Genomic DNA, 25,691 nt, shown 5'->3' with positions numbered 1-25,691 from the left:
AATAAAAAATGGAGTTTAGACCTAAACAGAGAACTCTCAATAGAGGAATCTAAAATGGCTGAAAGACACTGAAGGAAATGCTCAACATCCTTAGCCATCAGAGAAATGCAAATCAAAACAACTCTGAGATTTCATCTTACACCTGTAAGAATGGCCAAGATCAAAAACACTGATGATAACATGCTGGAGAGGTTGTGGAGAAAAGGGAACACTCCTGCATTGCTGGAGGGAATGCAACCTGGTACAACCCCTTTGGATGTCAGTGTAGCGATTTCTCAGAAAATTAGGAAAGAACCTTCCTCAAGACCCAGTAATACCCCCTTTGGGTATATATCGAAAGGATGCTCAATCATGCCACAAGGATATGTGCTCAACTATGTTCATAGCAGCATTGTTTGTCATAGCCAGAACCTGGAAACAACCTAAATGCCCCTTGACTGAAGAATGGATAAGGAAAATGTAGTCCGAGAATTTTCAAAGGGAGACCTGGAAACAAACAGGAAGCCATTTGTGTTTCCTTCCCTCCCCTGGTTTCAGACTCTCCAAAAAAAACATTAAGGGACAGCCAGTCCATCCTGATTATCACCTGGCTTCCCAACTGAGCAACTGAAGAGAGTGTTTCTGATGGACAGATGGCCCTGAGAGTGGAAAGGGCAGGTGGGGGTGGGGACAATAACAAATCAAACCAATAAACGTTGTTTTCTGTGTAAGCAAGCAGAAGGGTAGATGAAACGGAAGGACAGCCTCGGAACAAGACTGCCCCTTCCCGAGCAGGAATCTGGTAGCTAGGTCAACACAGGTGCTCATGTGTGCCAGCCCAGGCAGGTTTGCCTCTCAGATAACCAAACAACGTTTTCACCGGTACACACAGGTTTCTGGAACTTGACAATACTTTTGAGTGACAACCAGTAATGGAATGAGGATCAACGGGAGTGATGCTTGCTTTATTCCGGTTGAATTGCTCATTCAGGGCAGTGTTTGGCCTCCCTTCTCTGCAGCGAAGCCCTGAGACTTGACACTTGGCTGCGGACCCCGTGGGGAGCCATCATTTGAATGCTTGCTGCGGAGGGGTGCAGGCGCTGTCAGCCTTTGTTTACTTGTCTGAATGGTGAAGATTGCAGCTGTTTCTTTCTGTCAAAAGCCGAAGGAGAATGCACCAGCTCATCTCCCCTCGCCCCTCCCCCCAAATGTTAGCAGAGCCCAAACAGCTGTCTTTGCAAATCCCCATCATTCAGGATTGGACTGGTTCTCCATCGGCAGGAACCAACTGAGTGCCCTGCTGGTGAACTGTTGGCCGGCTCAGGCCGGCAGGTGGTAATGTGCTGTGCTTCCTGGGCCTGCCTCACTTGGTTAGCAATGCCAGGGATTGACAAAAACAAAACAAAACAAAAAAAAACCCTTTAGAATGCAAGGGAAAGATGAACACACATGTATCCTATTTCGTACTTAACAGGTCTGCTTGGCGACGAAGCCTGAATCCACCACTAGGTGAACTGGAGGGGATTTGAAAGGTCTTCTTGTCTACGAATTTCGACTTATTTTTAGCAGCTGAAGGTTACATTTTTCTTCAGATGAAATCTTAGGACCCGGGGTCTTGCGTGATAAGTAAGAATACCCACACGCAAAGGCAGGAACGTGGATGAACACGTGGGCTGGGTCTAGGAAAATCAAGTCAATAGCAAGTAAAATCAGTTCTGGAGACAGTAGGTGGATTGGAGACCGGAAAAAACTGGGTGTGCCCAGGGATGCCTATCGCTGGTGTCAGGTACACTTAGAACTTTTGTCATGCAGGGACTCTCTCACTCACTTAATCAATATTTATTAAGGGCTTCCTCATTCCTAGCCACTGCTTTGGGCTTGCATAGAACAGGCAAGATCTCTGTTCTCATAGCTCTTATGAACACCAGGAAGGAGAAACAGAACAGAATGTGTTCCTTGGTAAATTGTGGTGTGGTCGAAGAAGAAAAGGAAACAGGGAAGGTATAGGGCCAGTTGGGGAAGGAGGCGAAGCTCTCTCGGATCCACATGTTCATTACGTCAGAGGACTAAGTGTAGAGTGATTAATAAAAACCCAGAGACAGATATTGGGGTTCAACCTGACGGTCAGAAAAGCAAAGCATCCAGCCTCTGGTTCTTACCCCTACCTCAGTCTGAAACAGCGATCCTGCCTCCAGGAATCTCAGAAGGAGACTGTGTCTGAGAGCTGTCTCCTCCCTTTTTATATTCCTCTCTAGGGTTGGGGTTAAGGCATGCACCACTACCGCCGGGTTTCTGTGACAAACTAGTGTGGCTACTGGGATTAAAGGTGTATGTCACCACTGCCTGGTCTGCCTGGCCAGGGCGGCTGTTTGACTCTCTGATCTTCAGGCAAGCTTTGTTTATTAAAATACAAATGAAATATCACTCTGACTAAATGGTGGGGAGAAGGAAGGTGCCATGTGCAGACCGCAGGTGAGCATGGGGTGAATTAGTGATTATCATCCAATTCTTCAGAAAAAAGTTGGTGGCCTTATTCCTAAAACCATCTTATTTTCAATGACCAGCAGTCACTTCAGTCATTTGCCTTTTTTTTTTTTTTTTGACACAGGGTTTTTCTACATAGCCCTGACTGTCCTGAAAGTCACTTTGTAGACCACCAGGCTGGTCTTGAACTCGTAGAGATTCTCCTGCCTCTGCCTCCTGAGTGCTGAGATTAAAGGAGAATGCCATCACTGCCCTGCTCAAACTTTTCCTTAAAATGTAGCCCCCCTCCTCCCAGTCACCCTAATAAAGGCTCCTTCCTGGTTTGTACGCTCCTCTCAAAGCCTCCAGGGAAAGAACTAGAACTTCTTCCGCTGAAGCGTGGGGGAGGACAGAGGTGGCTTGCCTTGGTTCTGACATGACACCTGTGTGACGGAGGCCACAGGTTTGAATTGGTTCTCCTCTGTCTGCCCTGGATGAGAGCGGAGGATGGTGAAGATATCACCCAAGGGCACACAGGGAGACACTAGAAAGGGAACCAAAGTCTCCATTGTCACCCAGTTCTTTTTTCTTTTAATTATGTTTCAAAAGCAAACCAACCTAAAATAATAAAACCAGTATGCATTCCACATTTTCTTCCTCCATACTTAAGAGTAGTGCATGCAATAGAATCTACAAGAACGGGGCTTCGGTGACTGACAATGTCACACAAATAGAAGAAATTCCCAATGAGTAACTTAAGGGAAACAGGTTTACTTTTTCATAGGGTTCTGTCCCAACTCACCTTGCCCATTTCTACACTAGGGTGGAACTTGTTGTTGCTTATAACTTTCACGTCTTCTCTGTGCTTTTTGAAATGAGTATATTTTAACTCATTTATCCCACCCAGGAGACTAAATTCCACTACGGAGGAGTCTGAAACACAGGGAAAAAAAATCAAAATTGCTAATACCGAGCACAACAATAGACCCAATCAACTGTGGGTGAATGGCTTAGATTGGAAGAATAATGTAGGTTTGTTTATTTAATAGGCACAGACTAGCTGGTCGTTCATCTCTTGCTCCAGTTCATTTTCTAGTCAAAACTTGGCTCAGCCAGGATCTGAAATAAAAGCCCTTGGTTGTCTCTGGACTCACAGGGCGGACTACAATGGATCACTTTTGCTAAGTCAAACAAGCACTTGCTTCTGAATCACCTTGACATCAAGTTCAGGAGGAGAGGGAATGGTTACGTCACAGAGTGGCTACAGTTTTGTGCTAGTTGTGGGTCCTTCTCCTTTGTCCTTTCTCAACACTGGCTGCGGCCGGCACCAGGCTGGCCTCTGCCTATTTTAAAGAAATTGGATTTATGGATCGGCTCCAAGACAAAGTGTGTATTTATCTTCCAGGACAGGTACGGGCCGCCCCTCTGTTACTAATATGCTAGACCTCTTCTCTTATTATTTCTCATGTACGAGCAGAATTTATCTTTTACCCGCACTTTGCTTGTTGCTCTTTGAAACCACCAAAGGGTTGAAGAATGGTTTGCTAAAATGAATATGTTTTATATTTAGTTTGTCCTTCCGCTTAGTATTTATGGGAAACTGAACATGGTCCCGCTCATTAGACTCTCCTGAAATGCCAGGCGGCTGCTCCGAACCACCTTGCACGAGCAAAGGAAATCGATGCAGCTCCCTCCCAGGTGAGCAGAATCTTATCAGCTACCAGATCACCCATTTTGATTAGCCAATTAGAAGGAAGGTAATTGTTAGATGTTTGCCATACTTCATTCCTGGACATTTATGCTTTGGTGACAGATTCCCTGTAATAAAAACCAAAACTATAGTGATGTACAAAGAGGAACAGAAAAGTAAATTATAACGTTATTTTATGCGTCTTTTCCTTACATTTATAGTAGAAATGGAACTTGACCTAAGTGCGAATTGTGCATTAGAATGACTGGATGAATTCTCTGGAACCTTACGCTTCTGCCGAACTCCATTTGATGTTAGCACTTACAGTGAGCCCAGAGTCTTGCCTTAAGCATTGTTTGTGTCTATTTCTTTCTGGTCTGTGTGTGGGGTGTGTATGCATGTGTGTGTTTACATGTGGCTGTCTTTGTGGCACAGGACACATGTGGAGGCTTAGAGGACCGCCTTGGCTGTTGGCCCTCCCTTCTGTCTTGTTTGAGATGGTCTCTTGTTTGGGCTGCCTCATAAGCCAGGCTGGGTGGCCCACAAGCAACAATCTATCTCTACCTACCCTCTCACCATTGGAGAGCTGGGATCGCACATCACCCCGTCTGGCTGTTTGTGGGTTCCAGATAACCAAACTCAGGTTCCCACGCGTGTGAGGCAAGCACTTCACTCTCTGAGTCATAGCCCCTGTCTATTGTGTATTTCTTACCAGTTGTGACTTCTCCATGGCAGAGGTGGAGACCCTGAGCTACGCAGAGTGTCCCGGTTTACATCTCTGCTGCTGTGGTTAAACACTGATCAAAGCCGACCTCTCCCCTTCAGTTCACCTGTGTGAATGCTTGATCCCCAGTTGTGCAGGGTTAAGGGGTGTGTTTCAGTAGGTGTGTCCTTGTGTGGATCAGGCTGTAAAGCTCTCAGCTACTGCTCCTTCCTGCGTGCCTGTCTGCTGCCCACCGTGATGATAGCCAACTGCCCCTCTGACACTGTAAGCAAGCCTCCAGTTAAATGCTTTCTTTTAGAAGAGCTGCTTAGGTCATGTTGTCTCTTCACAACAGTGGAATAGTAACTAAGACAAAACCTTTTTGTCTTATATGCCCAGCATAGAGGGACCTCAGGCATGAGTAGAAGCAGATACCTGGAGGCAGGAACTGAGGCAGAGGCCATGAATGAATGCTTCTCTATTACCCACTTGGCCTGATTGTTTTCCTTATGTTAAGATTACTTCTTTTTGAAATTGTAACATACATAATTACAATAGTTATCTCTTCCCTCTTCTCCCTCCAAGCCCTCTGATATACCCTCCTTGATCGCTTTCAAATTCATGGCCTCTCTGCCCCCCATTAACTGTCATTGCATGTTTTCTTTTACAACATAGGACCACATGTGGAGGTTTGGCACCACCCACAGTGAACCGGGTCCTTCCACATCAATTATTAATCAAGAAAGTACCCCAGAAACTTGCCTGTAGGCCAACCTGATGGAGGAGGCATCTTCTCTGTTGAGGTTTCCTCTTCCCAGATCACTCTAGTTCATACCAAGTGGACAAAAAACTAACTAGGACATAGCTATCAGGCTATTTTTCCATAGTGTACAATTGCAAATATTGATATATATATATATATATATATATATATATATATATATATATATATTAGCAACACAAGATACAAACCTTTATTTTCTGACTCAGTCTTTTGTGAGTGAAGACTGGACCCAAAAGTAGAGAGTGAGTCCACAGTCTGGCTACACAACTCAATAGGCGTGTCGTCTCAATTTTCACACCTGCCAAATACAGATTAGGTGTGGCGATTAGTTATGACACTATCTGGAAACCTTGACCTCTAGTAGGTGATTGGCAGATATTCACAGATATCGAATCACCCGTGGCTAACTTCCCATTGTGACTCTATCTACAGGAGTGATCATTTAATACAGACAATGATAGTCTTTACTCTATAGATCACATCAAGTCTATGACCTGTTTTGGTAAAAAAAAAAAAGTTTAATTGTAACACACTGTAATGCAGCAGACTGAATGCTTGGGTGTCTCTTAAACTTTATACGTTCAAGTCCTAACTCCTTCGTGATGGTATTAGGAGCTGAACTGCTGGAAGGTTATTGTGTGATGAGGGTGGAGCCCTCATCAAAAGGATTAGTGCTCTTATAAGTAGGTTCTTGCGGCGGGGGGGGGGGGGGGAGTGTGTTCTGATTTTCTTTCTTTGATATGAGGATACAAAAAGCTAGGCATTTATAACCCAGAAGAGACCCTCACCAGACCACAAACAGAGACCAATCTGGAGCTTCCAGCTTCTAGAATTGTGAAATAAACTTCTGTTGCTCAGGAGTCATGTAGTCATGACACTCTGCTACCACAACCTAAAGAAAGACACGTGCCTATGCATGTTCATCTGCATGTTACATTGGGATCTCTTTTCCTCTGGGTTTTCAGAGTTGTGTAGTTGTGGCTAAGACTATATGAGACACTAGTCTATTTATTGCTATCTTTCCCAGGGCAAGATTGTTACCTTTTTGTTTTTTTTTCAAGACAGGGCTTCTCTGTGTAACATCCTTGGCTATCATGGAACTCTCTTTCTAGACCAGGCTGGTCTCAAAATGACAGAGATCTGCCTCTGACTCCTGAGTGCTGGAATTAAAGGCGTGCGCCACCACCACAGACTGCTAACTCTTAAATCTGATGTAGTAACTGCATTTCCTGCTAAAGTCTCCCAATGAAGGCCTGAAGCAATCAGTTCCTGAGAAGGAAGAATTTATTTTGGCTCATGGCTTCACATATTTTAGTGTGTGGTAAGGTGGCCTTGTTGTTTGGAGCCTGGGTGTGGCAGAACATCCTGGCAGGCAGCAGCGGTGGATGAAGCTGCTCTTCTCACGGTAGTTGGTAGTAAAAGGGAGGAGAGAAAAGAAGCCAGGCCTCCGTGTCCTCTTCAAGGAAATAAATCTGATGATTTGCCCTCTCTCACTGGGCCTCATCTACTAAAGTTTTCCCTCCCTTCCATAGGCTGGTGACAACATCATTAGCATATGGACCATTGTGGGATGCAAGCCTTTACCAGAGTCATTCAGACATGCAATGAAGAAGTCGTACCCATGAGCTTGTAGGAAATCAGAACTGACCATTGGCTTTTGTCTCCTAGCCATGACACTGACTTTTCTAAAAGCCACTGTAAAAATTTTAGTATGTCTTGAGCCAGGCATGGCAGTGCACACCTTTAATCCCAGCACTCGGAGACAGAGACCGGCAGATCTTTGTGAGCTGAAAGCCAGTCTGGTTTATACAGTGAGTTTTTAGACAGCCAAGTCTACATAGTAAGACCTTGTCTCAAAAGATAAATAAATATGTCTCATCAATCTTAAAACATGCCCATTTCTATGAAGACAGATCTCTTTTAAAGTTCAAGCAACTGGAGTGATGTCTGGGAGAGACTTTCATATCAGACTTCCTGCATTTTGGCTTTCTCTCCCAGAAATAGATACACATCAGTGGGTGTGTTAATGTGGAGGGGAGAAGATTTCATTCCATCCCAAGACAAAGAGCTATAGGCAACTATTGACAGTTGTGGGAGTGAGAATTCCTGGTTTTCCAATACAAAGTGATCAGCCCTGAAACCATATGCATACAGACAATAGAAATGAACCCAGCAGACCAGTATTTCTATATTTCATGTATATATATATGTGTGTGTGTGTGTGTGTGTGTGTGTGTGTGTAATAATAAAGAAAATAAGGCTATTAATTTCAGAGTGAGGAGCCATGGGAGAGGTTGCAGGAAGATTTTTCTGAGAGTGGTGGAGGGAGGAAATAAAAAGGGAATATGGTGTAATTCTATTTTAATTAAAAAATGTATTTTAAAAATATGAAGCTACCGATGGCTTGGAAATTAATTAATACATCAATAATTATTTACAAAGGTCAGAAATGGGTATTTAGACCAAAGAAAAAAATGTATGCATTTTTTTTGTTGTTATGAAGGAAAGCCAAACTAAAGACATTCTGTGAAACTGGATGTTCTTCAAGTTAATTACTTAGAGTTTACATAGTGGAATTTCTTTGCCGTGACTCAGGGACATCGCTGAGGTATTATATTTCACTGTACCAAGAGAACAAGTGATTTCTGAGACTCCATAAATCTCATAATTATTATGTTAATTCGAGTTACATCGACCATTTCAGAGCCCATTTCTTTTTTTCCCTCTGTGGTGCTTGGGCTCAAACCTAGCGCCTGTGCATTTGGGTATACACTGAACTCTCTCTGTAGCCTCATGCTTCATTTTGATAACATATTTGCCTAGTTATTAACAGCCAATGATTCGCTTCCTAATGATACGGTAACATTTAATAGACTTGGGGGCTCATTAGAAAGTGAACATTAGCAGAATGAGTTTTGAACCACAAGATGTTCGGTTATTGCTTCCCGATCTATAATCACACTGGACTGTCTATTGAGGAAACATATTAATTACTTTTCTCATTGCTGTGATCAAGAAGCAACTAAAGAAAGGAAGGGTGTGTTTGGATTTTGAGTTAGAAGAGGCATGTCCCGTCTTATTGGGGCAGACAGGGCAGCAGGAACAGGAGGCCCATTGGTCACATCGCATCCACAATCAGGAAGCACAGAGTGAACATAGATGCTGGGCTATAAGCCCTCAAAGCCCAACCCCAGTGACCTCCTCCCTCTGGTAAGGCTCTCCTTTCTAAATTTTCACAACTTTCTTAAACAGTGCCACCAGCTGGGGCCAAGTGATTAAACTCCTGAACCTATGTGTGTGTGGGGGGAGGGGGGAGGGTATGTTTCCCATTTAAACCACAGCAGTAAAGGTTTCCTAGAATAGAAGGGTGTGTGAGACGAATTCAGCGCCTGGAAATTTGAGTAGAAAGTCTTGTCGTTGAAGAAGTGGATGTTGAGTACCAGGGATGTGGGCGTCGTAGGTTATGCTTGGCACCCCTTGTGGATACAACAATGGCACTGGTGGAGCTGGAGAAGAGAGCCAGGAATGGATAGACGAGGTGATGTAGGAAGAAAGGAAGCAATCAACCAATGGGGCCATCGTGGTGATGTAGGTTGGAAAGGTTCTGGGGAAAGAGAGAGATGAGGTGTCCTGGGAACTGGAAAGAACGTGGTGTTATTGGGAAGGCAGACGGAGCTGAGGTTATAGTACAAACACAGAGGCTCCTAGGCTGTGTCAGAAGAGAAGAACAAGTTGTGGTTTTCTGTATTTTTAGGATGAAAACATACAGAACCGGGGAGATAGCTCTGTGGGTAAAGAATTTTCTGTGCGAAATGAAAATTCAGATCCCCAGCATGCACATACATGCCTGGTAGAGCTCATCGTGGCTACAATCCCAGCTCCGTGGGAAAATGGAGAACTAGGAAGGCTCATTGGCCATCCAATCTAACCAAAGCAGTGATTGCCAGATTCAGGGAGAGATCCTGTCTCAAAACACAAAGAAGCAATTGAGGAAGGCATCTTGATGCCAGCCTCTGGGGTCCACACATGCACAGACATGATTGAATAAACTTGCACACACATATGCACACAGGCACACAACACACACACAGAGGAAGGAAGGAAGGAAGGAATGAAAGAAAGAAAGAAAGAAATAAAGAAAAAAGGGCTCAGTTTCACTAATTCCCTCCCCATTTATTACTTGCGTTTGTGATGTGCATGTATGTGCATGGGCACATGTTTATGCATGTGGAAGCCTGAGTTGGATCTTAGGAATTGTCCTTCTTTGCTCTTCCATCTGGTTTCACTGGGACAAGGCATCTCAGTCAAATCCAGAGGTGACTGGTATGGCCAGTCACGCAAGGCAGTTTGCTCCTTTCTCTACCTGCAGAGGCTGGAATTTCAGGGAGACTGTCATCTCCACTCTATATGGTTTCTGAGAACCCAAATTCGAGTCCTCTCGCTGTGTGACAAGTGCTTTATTTGCTGAGCCTTAACCCCAGAGCCTAGTTTCTCTTATTAAAATGAAGTTGAATACAAATAAGTTTCAACGGAAAACTTCTGATCTCGTTTCTGTGGGTTATTGTTTCTTATCTATTCTTGAGGTAGCCAAATGAAAGGCAGGTATGGTGTAGCATGACTCTTAATAATAATGCATATATTACATAATAATACACGCACACATAACAATTACATAACAATGCTGCCGAAGCATAGAAAGAGAGGGTATCTTTCCTCTTTTCAATTTGTATTCCATAAATAGAGATAAAAACATTTCAGCTTCTTCTTACACACACTTCTGTCTCTGCAGAAACCCTAATGTTCTCTTTCCCACTTACAGAAGATGCCTGTCCTGCTTCTCACATGAAGAAATAATTGGCGAACCCTTCACATTGCATTCCTGAGACACCACAGGCATCAATAAGAAAGTAATACAGAAGTAAACACATATAATAAAGACTTCTATAAATGGTAATGTATAATGGTGTAAGCTGATTTAAAGACGTAGACACCTCCAGCTTCTGGAGTACGGTGTTTTGCAGATGATAATGTGTGCCGCCAGTGCCAGTCTCCCCGAGTGACATAATTAGTGTGTTACCTCAGAAGGTCTTTAAGGAGGATTGACATTTCGAGAATTCTTAACAGAGCTGAAGTGATATCAATGATCACAATTCACATGACATTCAGTTTCTCTTAATAAGTCAGGCAAAACCCAAAAACAAAAAACAAAAAGCAGAGGTCAGTGTTTAATAACCCTTCAGAGCCAAGAAGATAACTGGGGACTTTTGTGTTCTGGGTTACTCTACTTTGAAGGGCTGTGTTTTTGAACTACTGGGTGACAGACACATGTCTCCTTAATGTCAATAACTACCAAACAGAATTAATAGAGAGATGTGCAAGCATCAAGTTCAATACTTTCCACCTGTAATTTTCCCTGCAAAGTGGAAAAACCTGTGTTGGTTTCTGGGAGGATTAAATTGCTGTTGCTGTGAAATCATCGCAGGGAACATATTCAGTATCCTTCATTAGCATGGTTTTCTGGAATCGCCCGTTTGATGTCTTGGAAAAACAGGATTAGAAACCAGGAGACTCCACAAAGTCAGGTCATGCATGAGAGTTAGGTCCTGGTCCCCCTGCCAGTGGCCCCAGATACTGCCCGACCAACATCATTGTCACCTATGTAGGTAGAGCCCCTTCTCTGTGGAGAGACACCTTGCTCAGCCTAGGCACAGGGGCTGAGGGGTGTTGGGAGGAGGTCCTTGGTACTGCCTCTATGAGATGTTGAAACAGACTTAGTTGACTTTTTAGGGGAGGCCTTAGGAAGGAGATGGGAGGTGGGGTGGGGAGAAGGGGGAGGATAAGGATGAGAAGAGGAAAAGGGAACTGGGATTAGTATGTAAAAATAATAAATAAATAGAAACCAGGAGACTTTGTCTTCCATGCTAAAGGCTATGAAGGATCTTGGACATATCACTTAATCTCTTTGACCATCAGTCAGCTTCCTCATCTATACAATGAAAAAGAAAATGTATTCCTTGTCTGGATTGTGAAGTCCGATGAGAACACATGGGTGTCTGGGAAGCCTTTTACAGTTTCCGTAAGCATGGATATTTTTACAGTATGGGACCATGAAACGTCTATGTTATCACTGTAGCATGGTCAGTGCTTATTTCATGCCATGTTGAGTCATCCACCCTCATCTGGAGGATCCAAGGGACATCTGCTCCTTCGGAAACGTTAAAATGGGGAGATCCCTGGTATACGATTTCTTTTTAGTAATACTTAATCTCACATGGAAACAATCCCATATAGAAGTATCCTCTGCAAAAGGTTAAGATTACTGTGTGTGGCTTGAACTCTGCCAAGCAGGAAAAGGTGATCAGCAGGTGTCACCCCCCACACCGAGACTTTTCTGGTATCTTCCTCCAGACTCATCAAACTTTGTGTGCGCCACTAATGACACTCATAAATTCTCAAGGTTCCTGATCCTAACATTTTTCTGGGCATCCCTATTGGGGATTGCAGACTCTCAGACCCTGAAATTTCTGACCCCTTGCCTGCCGGAGTAAACAATTTGTTTTCCTGTGCTTGCAGTTGCTCTGGGCCTGAGACCCTCATGAGTTCCTGATGGTAGGAGAGTGGTTTCTGTTGGGCTTGCAGCTGAAAATTTTTGAGAGCTAGGATGTGGCCATTAGGAAAGGAGAGCCCTATATAAGCTGCCCTGGAACACAATAAAATTGGCATTCTTGTTTCAAGGATGACCCATGTCTCTCCCCCCTCCCCTGTCTGTTTCAGTCTCCAGCTCCTTGCCTGACTCATGAACCATCTCATGGTGGCTATGGGCAGTATGGTACACATCCCTAGAATTGAGCAGTGACTGGTATGTCACCGAAAGGGATTACAGTGTGTTCTGGCCAAGAATTAGCATACAGTTACTAGACTACAGCAGACGGTGTTGTACTTTGTAGTGTTCCAAGGAGGAAGAATAGCCTGTGCAAAAGCCATGAGGCAAGAGTGAAGAGTATACAGAAAGTTGGTTTCACTGGAGCAGAGCCTAGGAGGTGCTGTGGGCTGAACTGTGTCATCCACTGAAGGGCTGAAGCCATAGGCTCTAGCATGTTGTAATGTATTCAGAGATAGAGTCTTCAGAGTGGTGATTTTCTGAAAAATTGTCATGTTTAGCCATGGGATGCTCATTCTTTGCCAGTGCACATAGCAATGGCATTAGTATGGCTCTAATCTAGTAGATTGTCCTAGTTTCTTTAGGAAATCAGAAAAAGAAGAGAGATTAAGTCCAAACTAAGTAAAAGAAAAAGACAATAATACATATATACATATATATTATATTTTAATAAAAGCTATCTTTATTGAACATTTCCTGAGGTCTGAGCATGATCTTAAACTACTTTCTGCCCATTTTTTTTTAATGCCCACAACTAGATACTAGCTAAAATTATTCTGATCACTGTCTTTTATTTCAGGTAAGAAACTGGATCTTGCTGAACTCCAACAATAACTCTAGTTCACAGTTAGATAAGAGTGGTGTTTGTGGTTTGCGCTCAGACCTCTACACCACAGTACTCCCACTCCAATAGCCTGTAGACTTGGTGCGGAGCACATTTATATTACTCGGCATTTTTTATTAATCTACATGCTTGTTATTTCTATGCAGGTATATTTACAATGTGCATATGCATGTATACGTACACACACACGTACACACACACACACACACACATACCACCAATTCTTTGTTAACTAGGAGGCTGTTCTGCTAGCCTTCTGGAGAGCAGTCTAGAGGTCAGTCCTTCATTCTATCATCACTGAAAATTGTCCTTCCAACGAAATGATCTGCCATGAAAGACATCTGTGGAGGCAGATGTGACTAGAGCCATGAAAAATTTCCATTTGCTCCCGAGAGCCTTTCCAGCTACATGTCCTTGGGTTATGGAATCACGGGTGAGCAGCTGAGTATCGTCGTGTATTCCATGGCCATTACCACTCATTTATGTTAATATTTTCTTCAAAAGGAGAAAGGCAGCTTCCCTAAAATATCAGAACATCAAACCTGCATTTTTAACGCAAGACATCAAAGGCACAAAGTCGGAAAGAGCAGCGATGCCTCATTCTGTCACCATGACTACCCGACAATTATTGTGTCATGTCGGGCAAGTGACTTATCTTTCTGGGTCCACAAACTCTCAGCTATAAATGGAAGCGGGAACACACTCCAGTGTTTCTTCTTCAACCTTCTCTGCCCTTTCTCTTCTACACAGCTGACAGTTGTGACTGCCTTAACAATATGAGCCCGCCATAATCAAGTCCCAGTCTCCGTAAAGGCTAAAGTGAGGCCGTATTAAATGACCTTCTCCAAACTTTCCAATGGATTCCCATTTATTAAAATAAAAGCTTAATTTCTTCTACTGGTCTCACAACGTAATTCCCACCCCCTGTCTTTTCTCCCCAATCACCTATCAGTTATTCCCCTAACTTGAACTTTCTTTTTTCTGTTAGTTTGTGAGAGATGTCACAACGAAGTAGCATAGACGAGGCAATTTGCACACTTCCAGGCCTTTCTTTGCCCATAGCATACTTTCGTGTCTTGGCATTTTGTAACGCAAACATTTGTTTAAAGCCACCAGCTTTCTAAGCACTGCCCCAATGGCACTGTGTTACTGTTGATAGGCTATGTTTTCGTTTCCATTAGGACCAGACCGTCTCTCATGTTGCTGAGATTTCTTTCCTCCCTATAGTATAAGTTCCAGGTATATAGAGGGCTTTGCTTTTGATAATACACATTTCTGTCACTGGATTCAAGTTTACTTCTCTGATATTTAGAGAACACATCTTGGGCATCATCTTACTGAGGTACGTTTAGGATGTAGAATTTTATCTGTCCTGTTGAATCATTCTGTGCATTCCCCAAGGATGAGCACCCCATTGTTAACTGGTACACATATTGCCAGGTATAAAACAGTAGATAGCATTATTCAAATCTTCTACATCCTCACCAATTCTCTCCTTTCATGATCAACCACTAAGAGTGGGGTGTCTGTCTTCCCTACTGAAAGTGTTGGGATTCTAAAGTGTCATTATTAAAGCAGTCACCTCAGCTTTCTTTAAACAAATACATTTATTCTTCAACAATTTCATACTTGTATGTTCTACCCCATTAACCTCTTTCATGCCTCCCCCCCCGAGCTTTCTTCTGATGAGTGTTTATGTGGTTCGATTATTGACATATTTTGTTATTAGTTTTAGAAATCTATTTATGAAGTGGTATGTTTCAGATAATGAGTAGTTGACCACTGTCTTTTTAGCCAATTTAGAATTACTTGTGGCTAAACATAGAAATGTCTTTACTATACACTCTGGTTGTTGGTTTGATCCTGAACCGCCCCCTCCCCATACATTCATGTTTTGAACAGATATAGTACTATGTTGAAGACTGTGAAGGCTTAAGGGGTTGAGGCCAGGATTGGGCCATAGGTCATGGGGAGTCTTGGTTCCTGTCTACATCCTCTTAATGCTGGTCTCTGGCAAGTGAAGAACCCCTGCTCCACATGTGTGTGGCCACAAATGGCAGCTTCCACCACTATGGCATTCCCATTGGGATGAAAACATGTTTTCTAGACAGAAATTTTTCTTCAATTTTTGTTTAAGTTTCCATTTTTGGGTAGTGAGTCATCTTTTCTTTTGTCTGTATGTGAATCCTCATTCAATTTATTTTTTAAAAGATAACGTTCACCATATAAAGAAATCTTGGTTAAAAGTGTTTATTGTTCAGTAATTTAGACATTCCCTTGTATTGTCATTTGGACAGAAAGGCTTTCATAAGAAAGGACGACCATGTTGTTTTTGTTTCCATATATGACATCTACACCCACTCCTGTTGTTTCCAAGATTTTATCTTTATTACTACCTTATTCCCAATTTCCCCATTTTTCTTAGCTTTTTTTTTTGAGGTTTATTATTCTTAGATACAATGAATTTATTGGTTCTTCCATGCCATACAATTTCTATGGCTGTGATGATGCACCATGACCAAAAGCAACCTGGGGAGGAAAGGGTTTATTTCCTTTTAAACTTCCAGGTAACAGTGCATTCGTGAAGGAAGTCAGGGAAGGAAGGCATGAAGGGCAGGAATCTGGAAGCAGGGACTGAAGCAGATCATGGAGAAATGCTGCTTACTGGTTTTCTTCCATGATGTGCTTAGCTTGCTTTCTAGGAGGATCCAAGAGACTCCACACCAAGGAGTGACACCATCCCCATTAGACTGGGCCCTCCCAAATCAATCATTAATCAAGAAAAGTCCCCACAGACTTGCCTACAAGCCAACCTTATGGAGGCGTTTTCTCAATTATGGTTCCTCCTTCCTAGTTATGTCTAGGTTCATGTCAAGTTGACAAAACTCAAGCAGCATGTGTGGGTTTCTAGCTCCATCCAATTTCACAGTTTTGGTCTTCATTCTCTCAAGTCTTCTGTTGCCCATACCTCCCCCTGAAACTCCCATTACATGGATGCTAGTGCTCTTGTCTGTGTTTCTGCCCCACATTTCAGTGATGCTTACATTTCTGGTCTTTTGGGATTTTTAAAATCTATACTCAAGTTTACTGGCGTTTTCTTTATAGTATCAAGCCAGGTTAAAAACCTCTGAGGAACATTTTATACTCTCTCTCTCTCTCTCTCTCTCTCTCTCTCTCTCTCTATATATATATATATATATATATATATATATATATATATATATTGGTTTTTCCAGACAGGGTTTCTCTGTGGTTTTGGAGCCTGTCCTGGAACTGGCTCTTGTAGACCTGGCTGGTCTTGAACTCACAGAGATCCGCCTGCCTCTGCCTCCCGAGTGCTGGGATTAAAGCCGTGCGCCACCACCGCCTGGCTACTCAGTATATTTTTGACCTATAGACATAGACGCTTCTTAGTATTCTTATATGTTTACCCTTTCTTTTTTTTTTTTATCATGCTCAACTTTTGCTTAGCCTTTCTGAGCATACAGGGAATAAATCCAGTGTTTTATAGCACTTGTCTGCTACCTTAATCATCTTGGCCTTTTCCCCCTTTCTGCTCATTGACTTCTTCCTACATTCATGACCTTGTTGTGTTCCTTAAAATAACGTTAGTAATCTTCTGTTGTTTGGTTGGGGCACCCAGTTGAGCTGCTTGGAAGCAGCTGCGTCTTATCAGAAGTCATTAATCTAGAGATATCTTACTCCCATGACTAAAATAGTCACTCTCTGAGGATTTGATATGATGTTTACTGAACTATGAAGGTCCCCTCTTGACCTTGGCATCATGAATGAAACCCAGCCTTGTGTATACCCCAAGGATTTTGTAACTCGCCTTTGACAGTGTCTCACTCGTGATTAGCAAAGTTGTCTCTAGTGCAAGTCCACATGGGAACTCAGCCTGTGACTTGGGGAGACTCCCCTGCATCTCTAAAGAGCTCTCTCTTCCTTTGCTCAGCTTTCATTACTCTGGCACTCACCTCTCCAATCTTAGCTTCCTGGCTTTTCTAAACATCCATTTCCTCAACTCATCAAGATTGGCAAGCCTTGAGTGGTTCCCCAAGAAACTTCCTACAAGCGGCCTACTGATGTTTGCACAGGGTTTGGAGGGGAAAAACTTATTGTGGTTTGACCAGTACACTTAACACTGAAAGATTCATGTTCTAGGAACCCATCAGGAGCCAAAATGCTTAAAGTGCAAAAAAATACATACTGAGCTCTCTGAGAGATTTTTATTGATATGTTTTTCAATGATTTATATTAAAGAAGAAAGGCACCTATCTGGGTGGGGCTTGAGGATGGGACACTCACTGACTTTATAATGTATCCCAAGGAAAGGCTCACTCTAGCTTCAAAGTCACTATTGCTAGGATGGAAGTCACCATATGATAACATGGCTAAACCCTCCTCATGTCCTCCTAGTGGGTCCGTTCCTGGTGAGCCTTCACTTTGCTTTAGATTGAAGGGCTCCATGATGTCAACCTTGTTGGGGGGGGGCTCTTCCAATGCAGCTAGACCAAAGGATGCCCCATTGCAACATCTTTTTGGCCATGATTTAATATTCTCACTCCACACTGAAATTCTTATGAGAAATAGAGCAGATGACAAAGAGAAACCAGCGGTTAAATATGAACCAGGACAGGGTCTAACACCCTTACTTACTCATGTTACTTATAAGTGCACCCAGCCTACAAAATAAGGGGGAACAAAACTCCAGAAGTTTGAGCTTTATGCTTCATTTAATAGTTTCATGGGGTGAGTTTTATGGCCTTTAGAATTTGGACAGAGATTGAATTTCACTTTTAAAAGGAGTACTTTGCTCCATGGCCCGGTTCAGGGCCATCCAACAACAAATTAATTCTCCCCATAAATACTTAAATGTACTTAAGTTTGCGCTTGCCCTTGGTCTTCTATTCTGTTTGAGTTTTATAACAATATGCATTTTGCCCAGCGAGTGTCTGTTGTCAGCTGCTTATCGCTGAACCCAAAAGGCATGGAGGTCCCCAGCAAGATGCTGAGCCATCGAGTCTCAGCTGAGAAAGAAGACAGCCCAGGCCGTATCGAGTATTCCTTCCCTGATCCATGCTCACAAGTTGATTGTGCCTTTCATCAACTTCAAACTTAGAACTCCCGGGGCTCTTAACACTTTCTCGAAATAGCTTCATGCAGCATCTGGGGATCTTGGTTGTACGCTAGAATAACCCAAGAAGGATTCCACTTCCCCAGTGCTCTGGCTGCAGCCTTTGCTAATTCAGTCAGAATATTTATGTTTGGGCCTATGTGTAAGTCTTGTGTGTATGAATACATTCATGTGTGTGCACATGTGTTTGCAGATGCACTTGTCTGTGTATTTATTGTACATGCATTTCAACATTTCAACACCTGGTATTTTCCTCATTCACTTTATCACATGCCTTTTTTTTTTTAAAACGGGGTCTCTCTATCACCGATCCCAGACCTTGAGGATTTAGCGAGTGTCTAGCCAGCAAGCTAAATCCTGTTGTCTCTGTCTCCTTTGCGCTAGGATTTTCTTCTATACCTCTATGCTGGCTAGTTTTATGTAAACTTGACCCAAGCTAGGGTACTCTGAGAGGGGAGAACCTCAACCGAGAGACTACCTTCATAAGATCAGGCTGTAGGCAAGCCTCTAAATCTTTTCTTAATTAGTGATTGATGGCGAGGGCACAGCTGTAGGTGGTTTCTATCCTGGGCTGGTGGTTCGGGGTTTGAAAAGAAAGGAGGCTGAGCAAGCCAGGGGAAGCAAGCCAGGAAGCAGTACCCCTCCATGACCTCTGCATCAGCTCCCAACTCCAGGTTCTGCCCAGTTCCTCAGGGAATTCTGATTCAGGATATGTAAGTCAAAGCAATCCTTTCTTCCCCAAGGTGCTTTAGGCTGTGGTGTTTCATCCCAACCATAGCAACTCTAAGCAAACTGCCATGTTTATTTTTTGCACATGAGTTTTGGGCATCAAAACACAAGTTCTCAAACTAGTACAGCAAGCACTTCACCAACAGAGTCATCTCCACAGCCCCAAGAACTGGTGTTTGAAAAACACCCGTATTCTACACTGCTAATATGCTTTTGTGTAAAGGTAGCATAGGTTTTTTTTTAAATCACAAAACAATAATTAAACTCTTATGAAATCCCATCTGTGGACATATTAAAGAGACAGGGCAAGAGCATTGCTCAGATCATACATTTGTTTTGGTCTGTTCAGTACCCCTTTAAAAGTGTGGTCTTCATTTAAAAAGAAAACGGGGATCTGATGATAAAAATCTCAATGTTCAGCTCTTTTGCAACCTTAGCAGTTCATGGCCCTGTCTCTGGTTTATCCCAGGCACAAGCAGCTGGTGCTAGTCGAAGCAGACTCCTTTAGAGGGGGCTGTAAGTGTTGGAGTTTCCACAGGCCTCTCCCACTCGGGTCCTCAGCCTAGGCCCCACAGGCAGCGCTCTGGATACGTCTTGTTGTCTAAGTTCACAGAAGTCTGTCAAGGCCCAGCTTCCTTTGTCTCTTCCATTTCCAAACACAGGAGACTCCAGCTTGTGTCAAGGAGCCGCCTTTGATCTGAATGACTCAAGCCGTCCCTTCGCCTCTGGGTTGTAGAGCAGATTATCAGGTTCCTCTCCCCACTCTCTACCAGCCCACTTCCCCAGCCCAGAGAGTTCCTTCTGTACTTTGGCTTGGAACAACAAAAACAAAGCCTGGCTCGACATCTCTTCTCCAAAGCTCCTCAAGGCTGAGCGGCAGCTGCCTGATCTGTTTTCCACCCAGAGCTGCGCATACAGAGAAAGCCAACAACGCGAGGCCACTCTGCTTTTGACCTTCCTAGGGCTGAATGCATGGCCGGTCAACAGCACAGCTGAAAATAGAACCCAGGACTTTCAAATCATTGTTCTGCTCACTGAGCTGCGTTTCCTCCCATAAGGACCTGGTTAAGCAACGTCCTGTTTTTCAAAAGCAGAAGTCACAATATACATAGGAGAAACTGGACAGGGCACAAGACCCCACCCTTAGGAAAGATGGGTCTGTGGTATAAAGGAGTGGGATTTGCTTCTACTCCCGCAGGTTTGGGGTCGGAAGCAGTCTCGGAGCATGTTAAGTCATTTGCTTTGCCATGTGTGGCATTTTGAAGGAGTTCTCAGAGTGCCAACTGTCAGGTATTTGCCTGACAACGCACTGAAGGGATATTTGTGAAAGTGACGGGCGGATGAGTGTACAGAGGTGGTCACGGGCCCGGAACCAATGTTCCTGTGTAGCAAGAGTCATGGGAAAGAACCAGAAGCTTGGTGACAGGTCTTTCTGCCTTAAGAGTATTTGTGCAGCCTATAGAGGGCAGATTGAAACTACAGAAATGCCCACTAGGCAACACTGCAGTCAACCCAGACTTGGAGGCTGACCCAAAAGGACCATGTGATTAGGACCAGTCTGGGCTACATAGGCAGCTCATGGCTATTGTCTAGAGTGGCCTTAAGGGAAGGAAAGAGGAGGAGAGGAGAGAGGAAAGGACAGCAATTTAAGCAATTGCTGAAATCAAGCAATAAAGGAATTTTATTTGAAATTAAACAGCAGAATTACAATCCAGAAGACACACACACACACACACACACACACACACACACACACACACACGTGTCTGCTTGTATGTCTAGAGAACAAAGAAAAGGCTGGGAATTTTATCAATAAAGGAATCTACACGTGAGCACTCCTGGTCACACTCAGTGCTTGGGGGAATGGCAACCTCTGATTGGTGGGTGGGGCTGTGACTGTGTAAAGCTAGGTTTAAGGTTGCCATCAGCAGAGATCGATGGTCTGAGGGGTTCTCCTTGCCCTTAGCAGCCCTACTCCACTTTATTGGGGGTGGTAGGAATTTTCACAGAGGGCTAAGGGTGGCTGACGTTTCTTGATGTTCCTAAGAAGAGTTCAGACCCCTTTGTCCATGCTAGGCCTATGTTGAAGGCTTGCTAGGTTTCCAGGGTCTTCCCAGAGTTGATTCTCAGTGTACTCTTGGAGGGCAGAATGTTAGGAGTCTGGCGGCGGTTGTCTCCATGTCCAGTGCATGGCCCCTCCCCAGGATATAGCAGAGCGGATGCCAGGACCCAGACCAGTTTGTGGCATGTGAGCCCTGGCTCTCCCATCTCACAGCTGTAGACTTCAACCGAACAGCTTTGTATCTTTCTGTCTGTTAGACCGTAAGACTTGACCACAGCAGGCCAAACCCCAACTGGTCAGTCTAAACTTGAAATGGCTTGTTACTCACGGATTGCTTCAGAAGATTCTGGGCACAGATGTTAGGTTTAGATACGGGTCATCAATAAATTACTTATGAATAGAAAGATATTGCATTCACAGGGTAGAATGGGTGGGACACATCCCATGACTTCCTTCCTTCCTTGGAGCAGCCTGCTAGAAGTAGGTGCTTGAGATGTCCATCCTGATTGCTCCATGCTACAGATAAGGCACCTGAGGCTCAGGGAGGATGAGTAACTTACTTATATTTACCCAGCAGGCATCTGCAGGCATATGACAGGAAGGAAGGGCTGGACACTGTACGTACTGATACCACATTTCCACCATGATTGTGCCAATTGGGTCTCTGTTTCCTAGGAAAATCGTGTAGGAAGCTGTTTATGATGTTACTCAGATGCACAGATATAATCATTTACTGTCGCCTTGAACGCAGCAAAAAAAATTTTGAAGTATCTGTGTGAGACGATGCCGTTGACTAACAAACCTATGCTACATCCTACAGCGGCCTCGCTTAGCATATCAAAGGCTGCTAAAGTAATAATTAGCCTTGGGAACAGAGAACAAGAGCAACCAGTCACTCTGACAGACCTCAGTGCAACTTGATATGTGTGTGTCACCCACTCAAAGTAACTTAAGAAGTGAACAAAAGACCATGTTGAAACCGGGAGCACCACAAACTCGTTTTCTCTAAGACATACTTAACTGTGAAGTGCTGTGTGTGTGTGCGTGCACACATGTGTGTGCATATGTACATGTGTGCGTGTGTGAATGTGTGAGTGTGAATGTGTGCGTGCGTATGTGCGCTTGTGTGCGTGTTATCGATTTCCTGAATTTGGATGCGTCTACACTACACACATACAGATACATTCGCGTGTTTTTCTTGTCTTTCAATTGCTTCCCCAGCCACAAATAGGACTAGAAATGAGGAGCTGAAAATATCGCTAATTTCCCTCCTGGGAAACTTTGAAAATTATAAATAGAGAACCTATTTCTGACGAGGGGGGGAGGCATACCTCTCAGATCCTGAACTTAGCCTTTCACGGTTAAAACCGTACATCAGATTTAGCTGGTTCTTTCCTTACTTTTTGCTTCCTCCTCCTTGTTCATTTATCCCTGTGAAATCGTGATGAAACTGAACGTGTGTCTTCAGAGAAAAACCAGTATCTAAACTCAGAGAAATACCCAGTAGTGGCGGCAGGACACAAACCACAGCAGCCCCAGATGCGGTTTGTGTTTGTAAGGACTTACACCCTGAAAGGCAGGGGAAGATGCGTATATGCAACCCAGCTTCTGCAGTGTTGAAGCTCCTTCCCGTGGGGAATAAATTCTATTGTATCAGCAACTCTGGTCCTTGGGTTTCCCCTGCCCAGAATGACAACATGGCATGAGTAACGAGATGGTTTCGAAAATGAAAACATCTCAGTGTCTGGCCCTGCTCATCCGCACATACGACGAGAGCCCGTGTGAAGCCTAGCCATTTCTCTACCATCAGCTGAGAAGAACAAGGGGCCCTCTTCACTCAAGCGAGAAAACAGATGTTCCGGGGCTCAGGCAAGGAGGAGGCCAAGGTTCACTCGTGGGTTCTGAAACCGAGCGAGAATCAGCAATTTTAAAGATTTTAGTAAAAAGGGAGGCTGTGATGGAAATGAAATTTGCCCTCTAGGTGATGTCTTAGTACTTCAGGTGTACATAAATGCGTCGTATCACTCCCCAGGTATCAATTCTTCTGCGACTCCCGCTTACTAGACTTGTGAATTCCACCTGCCTCAGAGCTCTCAACTTGACCTGCAGTCCTATGATATCCTATGAGCTCACCACATAGTGTTTAGAATTCGCTTCCCACATCTTCCCCAGGAAAGTCATTTGTTAAGATCAGGCTCAGAGATCATTTTCCCTTAGGATCCTTAGATACCTTATTAATCAGGGTAGGAACCTCTCCTTTAGGATCCTCAAATACCCAAGATTCCCTCTTTCCAGGGGACCCTTAAACCTGGCGTGTATGAGTTTAAGAAAACCATCCAAGCAGTGAAGAGGCCCTGTGCAGAGTTTTCATTCCCTTGGCCTCAGCTGGGCTGGGGGACGATATTTAGAGTGTCCAATTGACTCCACCATGTAGCTAATGCTGAGAGCCCCTACTGACTGTAACTCTGACAGCACAGAGTACCAAAAGCTTTATGGTCCTCTTCCCTGAGATTGAATTTCTACAGAACTGGAATTACTTTGTGTAGATGTATATACCCCCTGAGATTTTAAAATACCAAGCCCTAGAAGGCATTCAGTAAGTAGCTTATGAATAATGAATGAGAGGCGGAATGAATAACACCTATACAGCCCAGCTTCCCACTCACCAATGTTTAAAAGCTCGCGTGTAAGTCGCACAGTTGTTCGGGGTTAGAAATTACGGCAAAATATCAGAATCCGTGTGGCTCCCTGATGTTTGGAGAGAAAAGATATAGTCTAAAAGAAATGCCTGTGAAATCACATAAAATATGGTCTGTAAGAAAAACTTGAGAAATTTTAAACTAATTAAGAGAATGTACTGGGGGTGGGGTGGGGATAGAGGCAGGAAATTGACCCTTGCAGGAACTTTGGGAGAGGGGCGAGTGCCAAGATATTCTGCATCTGGAGATGGAGAGAAGGAAAAAACCCTAATCGTGGGGGCATTGGCTCCAAAGAGATATGGAAGCTACCAGAGCCAGGAAGACACCTAGCATCACCTTCTGACCTGCAGTCAGGGCCTGAAGGTCAACTAGCCTGGAGGAAAATGGGCCGTGTGGGAGTCCGTCGTGGGCATCCTGACACACTTTTGTCTGACCTCTGAGTCTTCGCTCTGGTGTGCATGATAAATGCTGAGAGATGTATGAATGTTTCCTGTTTAATAGGCTTGTAAGATAGACTTCCTTCTCCCCAGTTTCACCCTTGAGGAGCGTTGAAGGTGTGCTTCAAGTCATCCGCATGGATGCTTGTGGACTTGTCCACTCAAGCATAGCTTCCCATAGTGTTCACCTGCTATGACTGCTCGGCTTACATACAGTCAATGACCTAGGAGCTGTGATGCCAGGCATGTTTGAGCTGCTGGCCTTTCTCCAGCCCTGTACACAGTTCCTGTTTGTGGAGACTACAGTGCTAACTTCCAGGGCTCGTTGGGCAATTGGGAAATTCTTCAGCTTTTTGAGATCTTGGCTCTAAGCTCAGTTTGATCTGAGTTCAAATCCCAACTGTAGTTGGCCAAATAAACACTTTGGGGGTCAAGGAAAGTTTAATACCTGTTGTTTGGCTTCGTTGTTTATGATGTCGATAAACAGTGGACCCTTCTTAGATCGCTTCTATGATCTGATCCCCTGTACATTGGGCTCAGCACACCCATGTTAAAAACATACAGTTAGGGATTTTACTCTCCTCTGCCATTATCCCTTTATTGAGAAGCCAGAGCTTCAAATGCAGCTCACGAACAGTCTGTGTCTTGTGGAGACTAATCCCTTGACCTTACTGTAGATTTTATACCCTCCTTTGGATTTTTGACAGTTGAAAAAAATATATATAACCCTTCTCTTTCAGCCTGTATCTTCTGATAGCTAGTGCAGGCTAGCGTTTTCTAAAACGCAGAAGAGAAGGTGACTGCTTCATTTATAACTGACCTTATTCAAGAATCCAGTTACACAACCCTTACCTCGCTCTCAAAACAGAGACATGTGTCATGAGAAGGGCTCCAGAGGAGGTGAGAGCAGTCAGCTGGGCCTGACCTCAGCGGCATTTGCTTATCCAGATGGGTCCTGCTTTGCCCTCAGTGAGAAAGAGCTAGAAGCCCGTGACATCTACAGTCAGACCTTGTCTTAAGGATCTATGTCTAGTTCTTGCCAACTTATAAGCAAGTCAGTTGACTTACCTGAAGATCAAAAACAAAAACAAAAATTAGAAAACACCACATTAAATAGCAGATTCTTCACAGGCGAATTGGTGTCTCTGTCCTTTCTCTCTTTTACATCTATGAAATGAGATGATTGCAATGCTTTCCATCCTGACATACTCCCATAAGCACCCTGCTCTGTAAACGCACGTGATCTGCTTCCTTCTAGCTTGTGTTCATCTTACCCGTAAGAATCAGGTCTTTGTTAATGCCTGCTAAGAAAGGCTCTCGGCTTCCTGCCAGACTTTGTCTTGCTGGACCCAAAGCTTCCCGTGGATGACGCCAGTTCATCGTGACTCTGTTGTCGTCTCCTGGAAAGGAATTGCCCATGAGTACTACAAGACCCCAAACACTAAGAAAATGTGCCTTGAGGACTGGGTAGGAGAGAAATGCTTATTGGTTCGGCTACTATAA

The sequence above is a fragment of the Microtus pennsylvanicus genome, chromosome 20 (genome assembly GCF_037038515.1).
Source record: "Microtus pennsylvanicus isolate mMicPen1 chromosome 20, mMicPen1.hap1, whole genome shotgun sequence".
NCBI classification, from domain to species: Eukaryota; Metazoa; Chordata; class Mammalia; order Rodentia; family Cricetidae; genus Microtus; species Microtus pennsylvanicus.
Note: the sequence above shows the minus strand (reverse complement) of the source record.